Source organism: Pteronotus mesoamericanus, unplaced genomic scaffold (genome assembly GCF_021234165.1).
Source record: "Pteronotus mesoamericanus isolate MK-2021 breed Mesoamerican mustached bat unplaced genomic scaffold, CSHL_Meso_final scaffold_85, whole genome shotgun sequence".
Lineage (NCBI taxonomy): Eukaryota > Metazoa > Chordata > Mammalia > Chiroptera > Mormoopidae > Pteronotus > Pteronotus mesoamericanus.
Genome location: NW_026555329.1, coordinates 67,194,034 through 67,210,935, shown reverse-complemented (window position 1 = coordinate 67,210,935; position 16,902 = coordinate 67,194,034). Strand labels below are relative to the sequence as shown.

The following is a 16,902-nucleotide window of genomic DNA, read 5'->3' as shown; positions in this document are numbered from 1 at the left end:
TCACAGAAAGCTTCACTTTGATCCCACGGACACTTCAAACTTAACATGTTTCAAGTTAAACTAATTACCTTCCTTTCTCAGCCTATATGTTTCCTCCTGAAGTCCCCATCTTGGCAAAGAGTGTTACTATACTCCCATTTACCTAAGTCATAAATCTCCTTCTATTCCTAATCCTGCAGATATAATCAATAATAAAATTCAGTTTGTTCTATATCTCAAATATGTTTTGAATCCTTCTCCATTTCGATTCTTGCTGCCTCAGTTTAGATGTACGTCATTTCTTTCCTACAATGCTAATCTAACTAGTCTCCTTGTTTACAGTGTTACTCACACTAATAAATTCTTCAAACTGCAGCGACCTTTCTAACATGGACATGCTTCTTAAAATTTATCAGTGGTCCTCCACTGGCCTTAGGATAAATCGAAACTTCTTAGAAAGACATTTCTTTTTGGAAAGATCAACAAGACCTTGCTGTAGTAGTAGTATTTTCAGTACTACTGTCATGCAGTCACACAATGTATTTACTGAGAATCTATGGCTTTACTGGGTACTGTTCTTCCCCCTCAACTCTCTGGGTACAACTTTTTACATCCAGGACTTCATACATAGTACTTTCTTTGCCTGGAACACATTTCTCTTTAACTTGTCCATTTGTCTGGATTACTTGTACTTATCTTTCAGAACTCCTTTCCAAATTCATCTTCTATGGTTTGGGACCCTGACTATGGCAAGTCATGGTTGGGTACCCCTCTGCTGAGCTCTCTTGTTGATATCATCTCACTGTTGTGGGATCAACTCTGTATTCATTTGTCTCATCATTATTGTCAGGGCCTGACAATATTGGAGCAGACTGTCTTATTCATCTTTCCCAGTATTCCCAGTGCCTAGCATAGTACCTGACTCAGAGCAAGCACTCAGTAATGAATAAATAAAGTGGCAGAGTTGGGTTTCACAGTCAGGTCTTTTCTCTCTGGTACAAATCTCACATTTGTTTATGCTACTTCTTAATATCGTGAATCGGAAAATTTTAAAAATCTGTGCTATATGCTTGCCTATCACTAATTAAAATACTGGTAAATAGATTATTAGCTCCATGAAGAGTCAGATGATTATTTCTTATGTAGCCCTTCTTCATCATGCCATTGTTTTGCTCATCAAAGTATTTTGGGTTAACTAAACCTAAAATGACTGAAGCCCTCTCTATACAATTTTCTATCCCTTCTGTCACTTCCATAACACCACCACACAAGCAGAGAGCAAGTGCTTTGAGAGTAAGTTCGATTTCATTTGATTGTCTGACAACTGACTCTAAAAAATGATGTATCAACAGCAAATCATTTCCCATTACAATTTCCTCCAAGGTCTCTATGGATAGGTATTAAAGTTTCAATGTCAAAATTTACCATTGCAAAATCCAACTAAAATTGAAATTTTTATGTAGTGAGTTCAATATAATCACAGAATTTTGTAAATGGAAGGAAACTTGGACATCTTTTAGACCATCCAGCACTGTTGTTAAGCGTCTGTGAGGAAACTGACAGTGGAAGACCTGAACTGGCTCGTCCAAGGTCGTGGGTCGGTAGGAGAAGTGGAAGCAAATTTCCTAACTTTCAGTCAGCTGACCTTCCCTGAATGCCATATACACCCTATTTTTCCACCTACACAAATGATCTACATCAGAACCCACTGAACTGTTTATATAATGCTTATCTTTTATGATATTGCCTTTGTGATATCCTTGTTATAAAGAGGAAGGAACTGAAAAAAAAAAGAGCAAAGGACATAGGACATTGGTAAAAGACAATTAGTACACAAAGTGATGGGCTCCTATTTGTCGTGTAGTCTTGTGATCACACTCTGTTCCCTGAGTGCCCCAATGCTAACTCAAGCTTATTTGTGCTCCTGGGGCCTGGATTCCATCCAATTCTATGCCTAATTTGGTCTAAAAGATTTCCCCAGCTTCAATGTGTATTTTTTTGAGCTTCATTTTAGAAATATCATCCGTAAATTTCTCTACTTGGGTTTGTTTTGGTTCTACTGCTGAGGAATGAAGATTCTGGGTAAAAGAAAATAAAGATGATGGGTTTTTCTAGGCTTTACATTTCAAGAATGGTTTTTTTCTCAAATGGCAACTGGCAGGCTACTTTGTTCCTCAAATGATGACGTTTTCCATGGGAATTAGTATTTAATTGGGCTAATTTGTTTTCACTAAAAGCAGATTTCTTTCCAAGAGGATCAGTGTGATAATGTTTTACCAGCTAGTGCTACGAGACCAAATATACACCAGTTCTGAGAAACAGGAAGTGAACCTGACTGGTCTAGTCTGCATGTCCCTGGCAGTGACGCAAATACAGAAATCAAATTAGGAAAACAAGATGTGTGGGTGTGAGGCGATCGATAATAATCCAGGATGCTACAACACAAGTAAGAACACTTTTAACCAAATGCCATTCATTTTAATAACACCCTGAGAAGTTTGACTTCCACGGAACATGCTAATGATTAGAAAGCAGATGAGCCCGAGTTCCCTAGCAACAGCATGTGCTTTTGAGACAGTCATTAGCTTTTCTGTTAATCCCGCCAACCCCTTACTTTTCTAAACATACAACTGACATTAAAAAAAAAAACCCAAAAAAACTTTAGAAAGTGCTTTGAATCTTTCAGGAGTGAAATGGAAAGGAATTAAAAAAATAATAATAACAACAACAACAATAATAATAATGTTTCCCTGAGAATAGCACTCAGGTGAACTAAGAAATGTTTGGAAGTGCCCAGCCTGTCCCTAAGTTCACTGTCTCCGTTAGCTCTGTGTTTCTGAACCCCCTATGGTAAAGAGCAGCGGAGGTGAAATTTTTCAGAGCTCACGGCAGTCCCCTCATCCAACCTGAAGCACGGTCCGCAAGTGCGGTGAATAGTGGGGTCGACAGTTTGTGGTGGGTGGAGGCTGACGGGGATACAGGGGAGGGAATGTATGCGCATAGTCTTCTTTCTCCTTTAAGCAGAATGAATTACCCAGGTTGAAGGAGGGTGGTGAGGGGAATGAAGCTATTTTTCCTATTGATTGTTTAATTGCACCAGTGGCTGTTTGTCTGAGGCCCCTGGCCAAGAGCATTATTCTCGGGGCTAAAGTAGGGCTGGGCAGGTTTCCATACCCTTTCCTAGTTTTAAACAAGGCAACTCGTAGAGCTCAGCCCGGCTATAGGAAAACGTATGGTATATGTTGAGTTTTTGCTACCCAGCTGTACTCTAAAAAGCCAGGGCTGATGGGATGATGGGTCTCAGACCCCGAATGATTGCTTCTAGCTCTGTCTTGGGTTCGGGATGTACGACTCTTCCGTGTAGCCTGAGTCAACTGCGGGCCGTTATTCGAATGGTAATTATTACTGCGTTTTTCTGGTCACCCTTATTGTGGCCTGGGCTCCTTTCAGCTGGACACTGGGATCCTTCAGTTTGGCCCGGGTGACTCCTGGTTCTCCCCACCTCCCCACCTAACCCCCCTGCGCGCTCCCTTCCCAAGGCGACCACCTGCGCCGCCCCACTTACCATCTGCCCCGCGGGGAGGGCCCCCCGGGGTAGCGGAGCCCTCCCTGCTCCCGGGCGGCTCTGGGGGAGCTCGGTGTTTGCCTCCAGCCCTTCGCTACCGGAGAGATCAGGTTCCTCCCCTCCTCCCCCTCCAGCTCCGGCCGCCCTCCTTCTTGCATGACACAGCAGAACCGCAGCTGCTGCAGCAAGTCCCAACCATCCGCCCAGGAAGCGCCGCCACCCGGGCTCAGGGGGGGCGGAGGGAGGCGAGGCGGGGGGCCACCGCCGAGGGGGGGGTTCTTGCCCCCACTTTGCACCTCACACTCCTTTCCCCGCCCTGGGGCACGGGCACAAACTCTGCCTAAAGCCGACCAGGCCGAGCTGTTGAGGAATGCTGGGGTTTGGCGTCAGAAGTGATGGGACCAGAGAGAAGGGTGTGAAGGAGACCCCAGTAGGGACAGGGTATTGCAGGTAAAGAAGGGGAAGAGGAGGCCGAGAAGTCAAGGGCGAGGCTGTGAAGGAGATAAAGGAGGTCAAAGAGAGGTAAGGGGGTAGAGTTGCTAAGAAGGGAGACCCGGCTGGAAAGCGGGGTGGGGTGGGGTGGAGTTGGGGGAACTGCAGCGGAAGGAGGACTGGGAGGGAGTTTGGGGAGGCCTGAACTGAGTACCCAGGCAGCACGGGGGCTGAATGGGGCGGCAAGGGCAGAAAAGGGAAGAGGGATGGAAGAAGTACGCATTGGATTGGACGGTAAAAATTGGGGGACGTATTATGGAATTATTAGAAGGGATGTAGTGGAGCTCATTCATCATGGCTGATGAGGTAAAGTGATGAGGTGGGAAGAGACACAGTGAAGGCAAAGCCAAAAGAAAGGATGATCTTCCACCCCACTCTTCACTTATCTGGGAAGTTTTAGATAATTCTGCCAATCCAAACAGGGAGTTTTCCTTATAAATGGAAAAGCATGAACTGAAGCATGGAAATAGCTATTCAACTTAGATTTACAGGACAGCTTGTAGTCATGACCCCCTCCACCATGTAAAGTTGGTCCACACAAACTTTAAGGCAGAGATTTGAGTTACAGTCATCAGCCTATAAAGGGGCTGTGAATCAATAATACCAAAGGCACTCAGAACTGATGTTACAGTGTCCACACATCACTGGACTTGAATAAGTTTTTCAAAGTGTTTGTTCAATGTTAGAAATGATGACAAACTTATCGGTAATAATGCACATGCTTCCCCCCCCCACATTTATAATTTCTAGTGTCTAGCATGTAAAATATGATTAAGGGAAAATATGTGTTCCTGATTGTTTTATTTCCCACCAACCACACTCTATGCATTTTACAGCAGACCAGCTGCTTCTCCCCATTTCAAAGAATGTGGTCTGAAAGTGATGAAAAAAAAACTGCCACTTTGGTTTTGTCTGTACCTTCCAGGTCATATCTTCGTACCTCACTTCCTGACACAAACAAGTTTTCACTGTTGTCAGCAACAAAGCCCTAATATAGCTGCGGAAGAGAAAAACTGCATCGCATTTTGCCTCCTGCAAGCATCATCCACAGTTACCAGAGGAATGTAATTCCAGAAAGCTTTAAAGCTGGTGGTGATGGTAATTATGTATCAGATGCCTGATTCTATTTCTGTTATTATTGTTTTGTCATTTCTGTTCTTCAACCCAAGAGCCGGCTAAACTTACGCAGGTACAAATCCGGCTTTTCTTTTTGATTTGGTAACATTTAATCAGATCTAATAGAGAACTCAGTGCTCTTGTGGAAAATAAAGTCGGAGCCACGAAATGTCATTTTAGCAGAGCGTGGGTTTTGTGACTGTAGAAAAGGATTTGAGGACGCTCCTTCTGTTCGGTTTCCTATGTAACGAGCGAAGGCTGCACGCACGCACAGACGCCACAGCTCCCGGATGCCCTGGCTGCCGGATCGGGACCTCGGCGGCGCCAGCAGCAGCTCCGGGATGCTGCGAGGGGCTCGCGGTGGGCGGCGGTACAAACGCCGCGTCCTCCGCCGCCAGTCCTGCTGCTGTTGTTGCCGCTGCTGCTGCAGTCACGTGGGAGTCCCTTTAAGTTTCCATAGAGAAGCCTCTCCGGTGTCACATGATGGACATGATATAATGAAACAACGTTGTGGAGAGGAAAGCATTAGGGGAGCCCACGGCTACGAAAACAAGTGAGTGAGAAGAGGTGGGAGGAAGAGAAACTACGCCACCTCCCCTGCAGCCGAGCCGCTCGCAGCAGCAGCCCGCGAGAAGGGGGCGACGCCACGGGAGGGGGGCGCTGGGGGAGCGGGTCCTCAGCCCCGGCCCGGGGACCCCGGCGCCCTCCGCGGAGAGAACAACTTTTAGCCGGCAGCCTCGGCCGGCACTGCACCTGTCTCCGGAGGCGTCCTCGCTCCCGGCGATAACCAAAGGGAAATTCTAGAAGAACATGCTCTACAAATGTACATGCGCATCGTTTTCCCTCTTGCGTTTCGCTCTGGAGGCAGGAAAGAGAAAGGGATTTAAGCGGCAGCGTATGTTCAGCCCCAAAGGTAAGTTCCGAGGGGTGGGGGAAGCCGGCCCACGGCAGGACTTTGGGGTGGGAATTTTGTTCTCCGTTTAGACCTTTCGGGGGCAACGAGGCGTCCGCTCGCTGCTGGCGAGGAGGATGGGTCCGGTGGTCCAGCAGAAACATTTCCACTGCGGACTCTGTTATTTCCTCTTTCGCACGCCCCAAGGTTCCACCCTCGGGCTCCCCGGGGCCCCCTGCCTCCCCTCGGGAGGGGGCCGCAGGTCACGGCCGGTTGTTCAGGAGCCGGGCAAGGGAAGGTAGGGGTCGTGGCGTTACCCGGGAATGCCGGGGCGATTTCGCCATGTTTGTGTTGCTAAGAGCACTTTTCTCCCCTTTGAGGTGGCTAGATGCCACATGGCTCCTCCGGAGCTGCTGCCGGGTTGAGAGTGTTTTTTTTTTTTTCCTATGTCCGCATTCCAGCTAATGTTGCGCAGATAAAATTCAAACTTGAGGTAAACAGAAGAAGAGGAGGAGGGGAGGGAGGGAGGCTGTTTCCATTTCGAGATCCCACCTCTTCACTCCGCGGAGACCAACATCCCGAACCTCGAGAGCACTCGCTCGTTTCTCCCACCAACCCCACCTTGCTGTCTACCAGAAATAAGGCGGCGCGCGCGGGGGGCGGGGGTGCCTATAGAGGACGCGGTGCCTGGGTTCTTAAAGGGAGAAGCACCCCGGCTCTCGGGCCTCGGGCTACTCCTTTCGCTAGGAGGGACGTAGGATACCTTGCTTTGCTCTGGAGCTGCGGGACGGGAAGACAGCGCTCCCGGGCGGGGCGAGGGGATGCCTGTCCCCTCTCACTCGCTCTTAATTTTGGGAACCGGATGGTATCGCTCCCACCTCCCCCGGGCGCGGGCTCCTGAAGGCGGGCTGAGTGGGTCTCCAGGTGTTCAGAGGGCAGGTGGAGTAGCAGGTGTGCGGTGGGCATTTCTATTTGTAAATTGCATTGGGTGGGATGACGAGGGAAGTCTGAAGGCGAGTGGAAGGGCAGAACTGCGTCTTGTTTTTTGGCGAATTAGAAAATTCAGTACGTTCCCACCCTACCCCTATCCGCGGTTTTAAGTATCTGATATAGCTGGAAGCTAGGCTGAAGGGTGAGTGGGGATGTTTAAGGGTGAGGGTGAGCTTCGTCATGTGGAAAGATAGGCTTCTGACAGCTTGTAGGCATGACCCCCTCCACCCCCGGGCGGGAGAGGTGGGCTGGGTGGTCCGAAAGGGGTGGTGTCCCACGGAGTCGGACCTGACTCGGGGTCCCTAAGTGCGCGAGGGTCCGCAGCCCTTGTCGCGGGGGGAGAGCCGTGGAAGGGAGGAGGCGGCCACGTGAGGGTGGTCTGCGGAAGCGCTGGAGCTGATCCATGAGGGTGAAGTGCGTAGCAGAGTCGTGACGGGGGCTGACACGAAGCCGCCGTGGGCGGTGGGCTGAGGAGGAGCGCAGACTCGAGCGGCCCGACCCCAGAGACGTGGCGACGGTTTTATTCCAAGCAGCGTCCCGGCCCGCGGGTGGGTGCGCACTCCGAGGCCCTCTCCCGGGAGACCGTTTCCGGGCGGGGACCGCCCCGATCAAGGGCTGTAAACAGGGTGGCGCCCTCTGCCCTTACGCCCCTGGTCTGCCGGGGCGCGCGGCCGGCGGCGCCCGAGGCGCGGCCGCGGCGCCGGGCAGTGGCGGCGGGGGCGCGCCCGTTCCCCGCCACCCCCGCGCGCCCCGCCGCCGCCCGGCTGCCAGGCCTCCTCTGTTTTTGTTTTGTTGGAGTCCGCGTGCAGCTGGCGCGTGTCGAGTCACGTGCCGTGGGCGGGAGGAGAGGGCCCGGTGACGCACGGTCCCGAGGGCCTGGCGCCCGCGGGGGGCTGCGGGTGAAGGGGCGAGGGGGCGTGTGCCCTAGACAGATACCGATTTCGGTGGGGGTCAGGTCGTGAGAGTTGAACCTCCGTGAGCAGTATTCGGACGTGGGTGTAGAATCCCACCGCACTCTTGAGTTCGTCGTCACAGCATCTAGGTGAGCCTTGTTCATCCGGCTTGGGGGGGGGCGCGCTGCTTCGGTCCGAAGAAATTAAACAGACTGCCTGCGTGTGTATCTCCGGCATACAGAGACCTTTATGTGGTTCTTAATCTTGGCTGCACCCTATAAGCAACTCGAGAGCTTTGAAAGAACTGCGCTGCCCCACCCAATTCAGGACCAATTGAACCCAAATTCAAGTAGGGCTTGGACCTCGTGCATTTAAAAAACAAACAAACAAACAAACATGCTCCCTAAGTGTTTTTGGTGCAACGAGGAGTGATAGCTTATAGAGGTAACCAGCTTGATGGAATAGTGAGTTGTGAAACCATCTTTAGAGATGAAATGGTAAAAATAGCTAACACTTCCTATCAGTCACTACGTGGGGTCAGTAAGTGCTGGCATTTGGAGTACGCAGACATGGATATATGCACTTGTTGTAACATTGTTTCCCCATTTTACAGTTGGGGAAATGGAAGCTCCCGAAGTTAAAATTGGTCAATGACGATCTCTGACTAGTACCCAGGTAGGCTGACTCCAGAACTCATACTCAACCATTATATATTTTGCATTAAAAATGTACCTTTACCTCAAGGCCACATGTTTGTGTGACAAGGACTAATTATATGTTTGCTCATGGGCCAGCGATTTTATATACATATATTTGTATATTATGTATTTTTACCTGGAGAGTTTTGTATTAAAGTGAGGAGAATCACTCGGTGAATCTGTTAGGGCCTGTAGACTGTCAGCATTTCAAGGAGTGCCTTTTTTTTTTTTTAAAGAGTGAGAGGATCCCAGTAATTTGAAGAAAATACATTCCATGGGTGCTTTTTGTTTTGTTTTTGCTTTGAGACTTGAACATACGTGTGAAAGGAAGAGGCAGATGTTTTTCAAGGATTTATGAGAGCAGCCACGGACGTCCTTTAGGTTGCTGGGCATCATACAGTTCTGGTGGTTGCAGGCTGGATTCGGCAGAAAATACAAGGCAGTATACAAAGTAGCATACGTTCTGCCCTGTAAATTTTGGAGGAAAACAACTACTTTGGTCTGGAATAGAGAAGCATAGCTTCTGCAGCCCCTTTTCCCTTTGATTTATTTTGTCTCCTGGTCAGGTAAACTCTCAGAGGGAATATTTAAATACAGGGATAATCCGTTTGTTTTGAAAATATGTTCACTAATATATTTTGTAGGGATATTCCAAATAAAACTCACAGGATACACAGGTTTTCTCCTGGCAACAGAAGGTTTAATGAAAATGGTTTTTTTTCATTATTAAATATGTATTACTAAATGGTACTGTGTCACAGAGAAATGTCTTGGTATTCCTGTTAGTGATTGGTATCTGATAATGTTGGCTGTATGGCAGACTAAGCATATTACTTATCAAGTTTTAAGGATTGGTTTTCATGTTGCTTGTAGTTTTGGTGAGGAAGGTTTGCAGACCTACAGGGGCAAATTGGACATAATCCTAAGTAACGTCATCATGTTGGAGTCGGGCGTGGAAGTAGCTCTCTAGCTCGGTGTCCCTCTTCTCATTCTCATCCCCATCCTTGTTGACCACCAAAAACACTTTTTTCCAGCATCACCAAACCACTTGTGGTTTCTTTGCACAGCTCTGCCTAGCTTTCTCTTCTGCTTTTTGTGTACCCCCTTCAGGAAATTTTGCCTGGCTTTTTCTTAGAAAACATTTAAAAAATACCCTCCCCATGTTTCCTCCATGTTTGTACACGCATGCCTCACTGCATGTATCACAAAATTGCATGTTGTTTTTGTTTACATATTAGACACCCCTGCTAAACAGAGCTCGTGAAAGGTGGGAACGGTGATTATTTTGTTTGCCTGTGTGTCACTGGCATGCAGTGGACATTCCAGTTTATTGCGTCGGTCCAGATGGAACTTGAGTTGCATTATTAGTGTTGGTGTTTACCTGTGCCACCCATCCCACAGCTCTACTGCTTGTTATTAGGTGAAAACACATCTTTGCGCAGAGAATATAAACCACTGGCAACACATTCATATAGAAGGAATAGGAAGGATGGAGCGAAATCAGGTTTGCACTTGTTTCCTAATTTCATTCTCAGTTGGCCAGTTGTCCAGTACAACTTTTCTTGGTTACTCATGTACACGGGGAGGGATGCTCAATGTGATCACTTTTCAATTTATTTAGGAAGGAGGAAATGGCACTATGTTACTAAAGGCCACACTTTTATGTACCGTGGCCGAGCACAGGTGCTTCATCACATTTCGCTGCACTGTAACTTTCAGATTTAGTATTACCAGAGGTATGTGTGAAGCAGCACTGTCCTGTAGAGTTTTCTCAGATGGCAGAAGAAGGATTATAATGATACATTTTTAATGCCTTAGAAGTGATAGACACTGGCCATTTAAGGCTATTGAACACTTTGAAATTTGGCTAGTGTTACATGGGAACTATATTTCTAGTTGATTTAAATCTAGGCACAAGTGGTTAGTTGCTGCTGTATTGGACAGTGACATTACAGAGGATTTGTTTGTGTTAAGGCTAGTATTTGACAGGTACACACTTAGGCTAAGGTGTTCTGCCTTTAAAAGAAAAATCTTGAATCATTTTTTAGGGCTTAACACTGCTTCCTGTTCACAGGTTTTAAGGTGTTACTGGATGATATTTTTGACTTTATTTGATGATGGATTGAAAATAAAGCCACAAGAAGATCTTGTTCTCAGGTTCTACAGAGAGAGCTAGACGTGTAAATCAAATTGAGTAGTTGTTTCTGTTGCCTTACGCACTTGATCGTGAGTCTTCTTCAGAGAAATAAAATTAGGCACTGAACTATGTTAGTTAGAAAGTTTGGTTTGTAAAGTCGAAGGTAACTAATATATGTTAATGGAGTCTGAAAAGAGGACTGGAAATACCTCTAGTACGGCATGACGTTGAGAAAACAGTGAGAAACAGGACTGGAAATATTTGTTTCTTAAACCTCTAAGTCTCAGGCTGTGGTAATCCTAACACCCAAGTTAGAAACTGCTCAAAGAGGATATGTGAAACGTAAATAGAAACAGATTTTTAGCTGTGCAGATAACCACTACTAGACTTAGAAATGTTTATATAAAAAGGTATGAGATACATCAAACATCTGTTTAGAACAAGGGCCCGGAGGCTGAAAATCGCAGATTTCATTTCATGTGGTAGATGCTATATTGGTGTTGATGGCACAGCTCAGCATGGGGTCTAGAACCTGCAGAAGGTGATGCCCAGTCTGCCCCCGACGCTGTACAGCCGGCTCACATATCTCATGTGGCTACGTGTGGCTGGATTACAGACCTCTCTTTGTTCCTAGGACACGGGCTAGCTTTTTATCATTCTGTCACTACGGTGTTCCACAAATGAAAACGAATTTTATTCTAGAGTAAGTAAAACATAAATGAAAATATAAATTTGTTGTTTTAAACAATATCATACTATGTATTCCAAGGTAAAAATGCGAAGTTTTCTTTTTTGCGGGGTGGGGGAGATATTACTTTCTCTTTTAGAAATTTCTGGCCTCTTAGTCCGTTTATGATTGCTGTTTTACTTTCTCTTTTAGCAGTTTCTGGCCTCTTAGTCCTCTTTGAACGCTCTCAAAACACCTTCGGTGTGAACCTTTCTGGTGGGGGAGACAAGCCCGCAAACCAAAAACAGACTATCGAATGTGTTCCATAAATGACCGCCATTGCCCTCAAAACTGAACCAAAACACAACCGTAAGAAGACAAAACCCACCACTGCTAACAGCAACAAAAGTTAACCTGACAACCAAACAACAAAAAAAAAAAGCCTGTGAGGTTTGAATTACTGCTTTTGTAGAGAGGTCAGTAATGTGACGTCTCTTTTTAGATATTAAATGTAAATTACTCATGACAAATTTATACCTGCCTACCTGACTTTATAGCAGTGATAGAAGAATCCATACTGCAGTATAAATCTATTCGGCCTAGAAGATCTTACTGGACTGCTTGGGTTTCGATATATGATTTAAGAATCATTTTGAAAGTGTGTTGGGAACTTTCTAGTGACCCTGGTCACTAACTTGACAAAAGAATTGAAGGAAGTTACTGGCTTCATATCTTTTTTTCAGTGGAATGGTTGAATTGGATGAGTGGTTCTCAAACTTTTGTGTGTTAGAATCACAGAGCTTGTTAACACCCAGATTGCTGGACCCCACCACAGAGTTTCCAACTCAGTAGGTCTGAGGGAGCCTAATGATCTGCACTTCTTACAGGCTTCCAGGTCATGCTGCCGTTGCTGTTCAGTGGGCTGTTTTGAGGACCAGTGGATTAAATAATCTCTCTGAAGCTCTGTGATTTCGTAACTGTTTTTCCCCATTTTCAAGTTGCAGCGTCGATTCTTTGATGTCTGATTCATTTAAAGATTGCTGTCTGGAAAACTGAGTTTTAAAAAGTTGAACAGGTTAATTTTTTTAGTGTTTGTTCTTATTTACGTGTTGCTCTCAGAAAATCTCATTTTTCACTGGACTCAGAAACTTTCAGAGACGACAGCCTACCTCTCTTGGCAATTTGTTCCTGGCGTTTTTCTTTGGCCTCCTTCATTCTCTTAGCCAAAAGTCTAGCATATTCTGCAGCCTCTTCCTTGTTTTCCTTCTTACGTTGTTTCTTCAGAGCAACACGCCAACATTCATGTTGCAGGATATGTGGAATGGCAAGACACTGAATCTTGGATGCTTTGGTCCTAGGTTTCTTACAGGTCTTTGTTAAGGGGCTTTCTCACCGCATATTGACAGACATTATCTTCTTTAGAGGGACTGAAAAGTTTGTGGATTTTGCTAGGTCTCTTGAGCCCCAGGCATTGAGGCATAGGAATATCAGGAAGACCAGGAATCTCTCTCTCCCCTTTTTTCACAATGATCAAGTTGAGAACACTGAGATTGGTGTCCGCAGTGCAGCCCCGAACAGATTTGCACGTTGTCTCTCCAGTCTCCCTTGGTCTCTAACAGGAAGGAATGTCTCTTAGCAGCAGGCAGACATGACCATAGGTCAAGACACCCTGTTTCGTGGGGAAACCTTGTTTGTCGTTCCCACTGTTGATTTGAACCACATAACCCTTCCATTCTTCACCCAGCAGCAATTTCTCTGGCCATACGCTTCTCATAAACGGTACGAAGTTTGCATTCGTCGTCGGCTTCAGTGACTTTCTGGCTACCAGAGTCTGGGAAGGAGACGGTCAGCGTCCCCCTGAAGCATCCCACCGCCTCCGAGGCACCACGAGAAAGAGCAGGTTAATTAATTTTATTTTGAGAGTTCTTGAGAATTCTATGTATTTTGCAAAAACTAGGGTCTCTTAAAATTTGGATGCGGTATTCTTACCCCAAACTAAGTACATTCTCCAGTTAAAATACATTGAAATACTTCTGATGTTATTAAATGACAAAACTAGTTTCCGCTCCTTAAACCCACATGTAGCATCACATCTTATCATGTAGGTGCACAGCTGCAGGGTATGTTGGGGACACATTACGTGATTGTGGGCACAGTAAATAGAATGGTTATTATGAGTGGGTCCATAGCAGACTCTGACAGCATTAACCTGATGTCCCCTGAAGACAGCTGCCTCCTAGAAGAGTCACGGTTGCAGGAAGGCGGTCCCCATCGGGGGGATGAAGAGTAAGTCAGGGCCCAGCCATCCCCTATTTTGAGGACTTCGGGGAACAGTGGAGGCTCTGCAGTTTCTAAATGAGGGGGCTCTGGGGCTGGAATTTGGCGGGAAGGAGGAGGCGATACCAGGAGATGTCTTAAAGCCACACTGTTCTTACCCAGAGTGTATGTTTGCCGGCGGGGGGCGGTCCTTTAGGGGAGAGGTTCATGGAGAGTCCAAGGCGCTCTAACCAGGTGGTGCTCTGGGAGCGTTCCAGGTTAAAGTAGGCTCCCAGGTGCCAAGCGTCAGATGGACTCAAGGTTTGAGGTGAGTTGAAGTGAGATTTGATAATATATTCTAATACGAGTGAATTTGTTGGAGAAAAAGAATAGTAAGATTTTTTGGGGGGAAAATAATCTTATCTGAGACAAGGAAAATAAAAAAGAAGAAATGGGTGAGGAGCAGGGAATGGGAGGGTAAAAATAAAAGGTTTTAAGTTTTAAAATGTTCCAAAACTTTGTGTGTTAAGACTAGACTAGTTAATAGCACAGACTTCTTTGTTAGGAAAGAAATTCATGATTTTTCCCTTTTTACTGCTGCTGAATACTTCAGAATATCAGATGCTGCTCTTTGACCAAAATCAAATGCGTTTCCAAAGTTATGCCCAGGATTCACATGCCGTTTACTTTTTTAGATTGCTTTATGATCGTTAACTAGTTTAAATCAAATTTCTGGAAGGCACACGCGATGCTTATTACCGGGCGTGTTTTTTGGATTAGGAAACATCATTTGTGTAGCACAGGCCACAAAGCTGGACTAAAGCCAAGAGATCTCACTGCTTTTCACAACTACTAGTTTTAATGTTATCTTAAAATTCTCTTTTCTGTTTTTATAAAGTGGTTGAACCTTAAATCTTTGTTGATTTGATTTGGTATCCATATATTTGATTTTAAACTACTTTTCATAGGTATGGCCTTGGGTTTTGAGCTACTGTTTATTTCTTTGAAAAGTATTGGTACTACATGTGATTTGCTACTCTGATCTGCAACCCTCCCCTTCTTCCCTCTTTTCCTCCCTCCCTCTCTCCCTTTCTTTTCCTCACATGAGAACATGCTTATTGATTTTAGAGAGAGAGGAAGGGAGGGACAAAGAAAGGGAGAGAAACGTCAATCAGTTGCCTCTCGTCGGGACTGGGCCGAATCTGCAACCTAGGTATGTGCCCTGACTGGGAATTGAACCTCTGATATTTTGTTTTACACGTATGACACTCCAGCCACCTGGCCACACTGGCCAAGGCTGCAGTCATTTCTTGACTCAAATATCTGTGACATAATCTTCATAACTAAGTCTGTGAAGCCGTGTTGAATTCTTCAGGCCCGCCAGTTTGAGGCTGGGGTTGGCTGTATGACAGGAGTGCTGGGGGCCCATGGGCCAGTTTTCACGGGGAAGCCAGAGTGGGAGAGCTTTGCTGTGTGATCCTCTCTGGCCATCTTTCTTGAAATTTCTCCCTCACCCCTTCCTCAGGACCTTTTAAACACCTCTTGTGCTTCAGAGAGTTAAGATACTTTTCTTGGATGTAATTGTACTCGCACCTGACAACACCTTTGTCCTCCCATATCTCCTGAGGGTCCTGTCTTCCAACTTCTGACATTTCTGTTTCTCTCACAGCCAGACTTCTGGCGGGCCAAACCTCCCTGTGGGTTTCCTTTACGGTCACATTTTCTTCTTCCTTTCCCTGTCAGAAGTCCTCTGTCTGCGTTGTGGCTGATCTTACTGAGTTTGGTGGAAAGAGTACTAAGGTAGAATAGTGTTTATAATGATGATTGGGGGGTGCCTGCCTCTTTGGATACTAACTAGTGATACTAGTACTAGTTAGTGCTTTATATGCTTTCCACTGTATTCCAGTTCCCACTAGCTACTGAATCGTGAGGGTGTCCCAGTCTCTGCTGCTCGTCTGTAAAATGAGGGGTTAGTGAGTTTCTGGCCCTAAAGCACTATGATTGAGTTTGTTCATATCATGATATGATTGTAAATCCCCACCAGGAGTACTCTAGCTTTTTGAAGGATACCTGTTCAGCAAGATTGGGCTCAGTGTGCAGTGCTGCTTGAACCCCAGAATCAGGAGATCCAGGACTCCTTAATTAGGCTCTCTGCAGGGTGGCTGGCCTGCTTCTCCTTCAGGAGTTCCGGGTGGGTCTTCTCCATACTTGAGCTGTCTGCATCAGAAGACCCGAAGCTGAACCTGAGCACTCTGCCTTGGAAAGCTTGTCGACCCCATGTTTGGAAGATGCTGCTCCTTCTCATCTCTATGATGGAAGAGCTGGGCTTCTGAAGCATCCTTCCATTGATGGTATTTACACAACTAGAGGAGGTTCTGGGAACCTGCTTAATACTTTTGTTTATTCTTAAGCAACTCGTAAGAAGTGCTCCCTCAGATCTTTCTCTTGAAGAATTGTACATGGCCTGTGACCTTGAGTGCTTGTTTCCTATTTCTAGGGGAACTTGGTTAGTGCTGAGTCTTGTAATTCTCACTGTTACACCAAGCTTCTTATCTCTTCATTGTCAAGGTCATTGACGATTGTTCTACTTTGTGTGTATATTGATGTAACATGCATTCATTGCACATAATGTTCATTTTCTAAAAATATATAATTATACTTTTTGTTTCCAGAAGAAATAGGTATTTTTCATCTTTTTCTATTTTTTAGCTTTTCAAAATTGTATAATACCTCCCTTTTATACACTCTGAAATCTGTTTTCTGTTTTATGCCTTTAGTTTGTGAAAGGTTACAGCGCTTGATGTGTTTGTAGGCTTCTATTTTCATGGCAGAATATACCAAAATCCTCCTTTGCTTGACTTTTAAAGGGTTTGGAATTAAGATTCTTTCTGCTACTAATCTAATTCTTCTGAAAAGGCACATAGGACTTTGCTCTTTGTCATACATCTTTGACAATTTGTTAGCAGTTTGGAACAAGGTTTTTATAGGCTTAGTGAATCAACACCCTATTTAGTCAATTCCTGTTATCTGCAGAATGAAGATCCTTTGAGATTCTAAACAGTAGAACTATGCCAACAACAGATTTGCTTTAAAAAGATTTTAAAAGTGGTTATCCGTATAATAGCTGAAGAGCATTTGCTGTCCTGTGGTGGATGTGATGGTGGCATGATTTCCTGGGCTCATTATGGGTCGCATGGTCCCCACCTGTGATGAAGGA

General features: G+C 45.7%; 1 protein-coding gene, 1 long non-coding RNA gene and 1 pseudogene across 4 annotated transcripts in view; 1 reads left to right on the top strand and 2 right to left on the bottom strand.

The window, feature by feature from the left end:
* The window catches only part of MKLN1 (muskelin 1), a 341,476-nt gene extending 337,821 nt beyond the window's left edge, over nt 1–3,655 (bottom strand). For both annotated transcript variants that reach the window (XM_054564059.1, XM_054564060.1), the window contains exon 1: nt 3,545–3,655. The gene's annotated coding sequence lies outside the window, so the exon portion shown is untranslated. The remainder of the gene's footprint in view (nt 1–3,544) is intronic.
* Nucleotides 3,656–3,728: 73 nt separating this feature from the next.
* LOC129062826 (uncharacterized) lies at nt 3,729–12,175 on the top strand. Of its 2 annotated transcripts, XR_008528314.1 has the most exons (4): nt 3,729–4,066; nt 4,962–6,065; nt 8,541–8,602; nt 11,646–12,175. It is a non-coding gene; the product is annotated as an uncharacterized LOC129062826 (long non-coding RNA). The 2 variants fall into 2 exon arrangements; XR_008528313.1 differs by lacking the exon at nt 11,646–12,175 and having other exon boundaries at nt 8,541–8,837.
* A 379-nt stretch (nt 12,176–12,554) lies between these two features.
* Nucleotides 12,555–16,023, bottom strand: LOC129063238 (40S ribosomal protein S6-like; annotated as a pseudogene).
* Nucleotides 16,024–16,902: the final 879 nt, after the last annotated feature.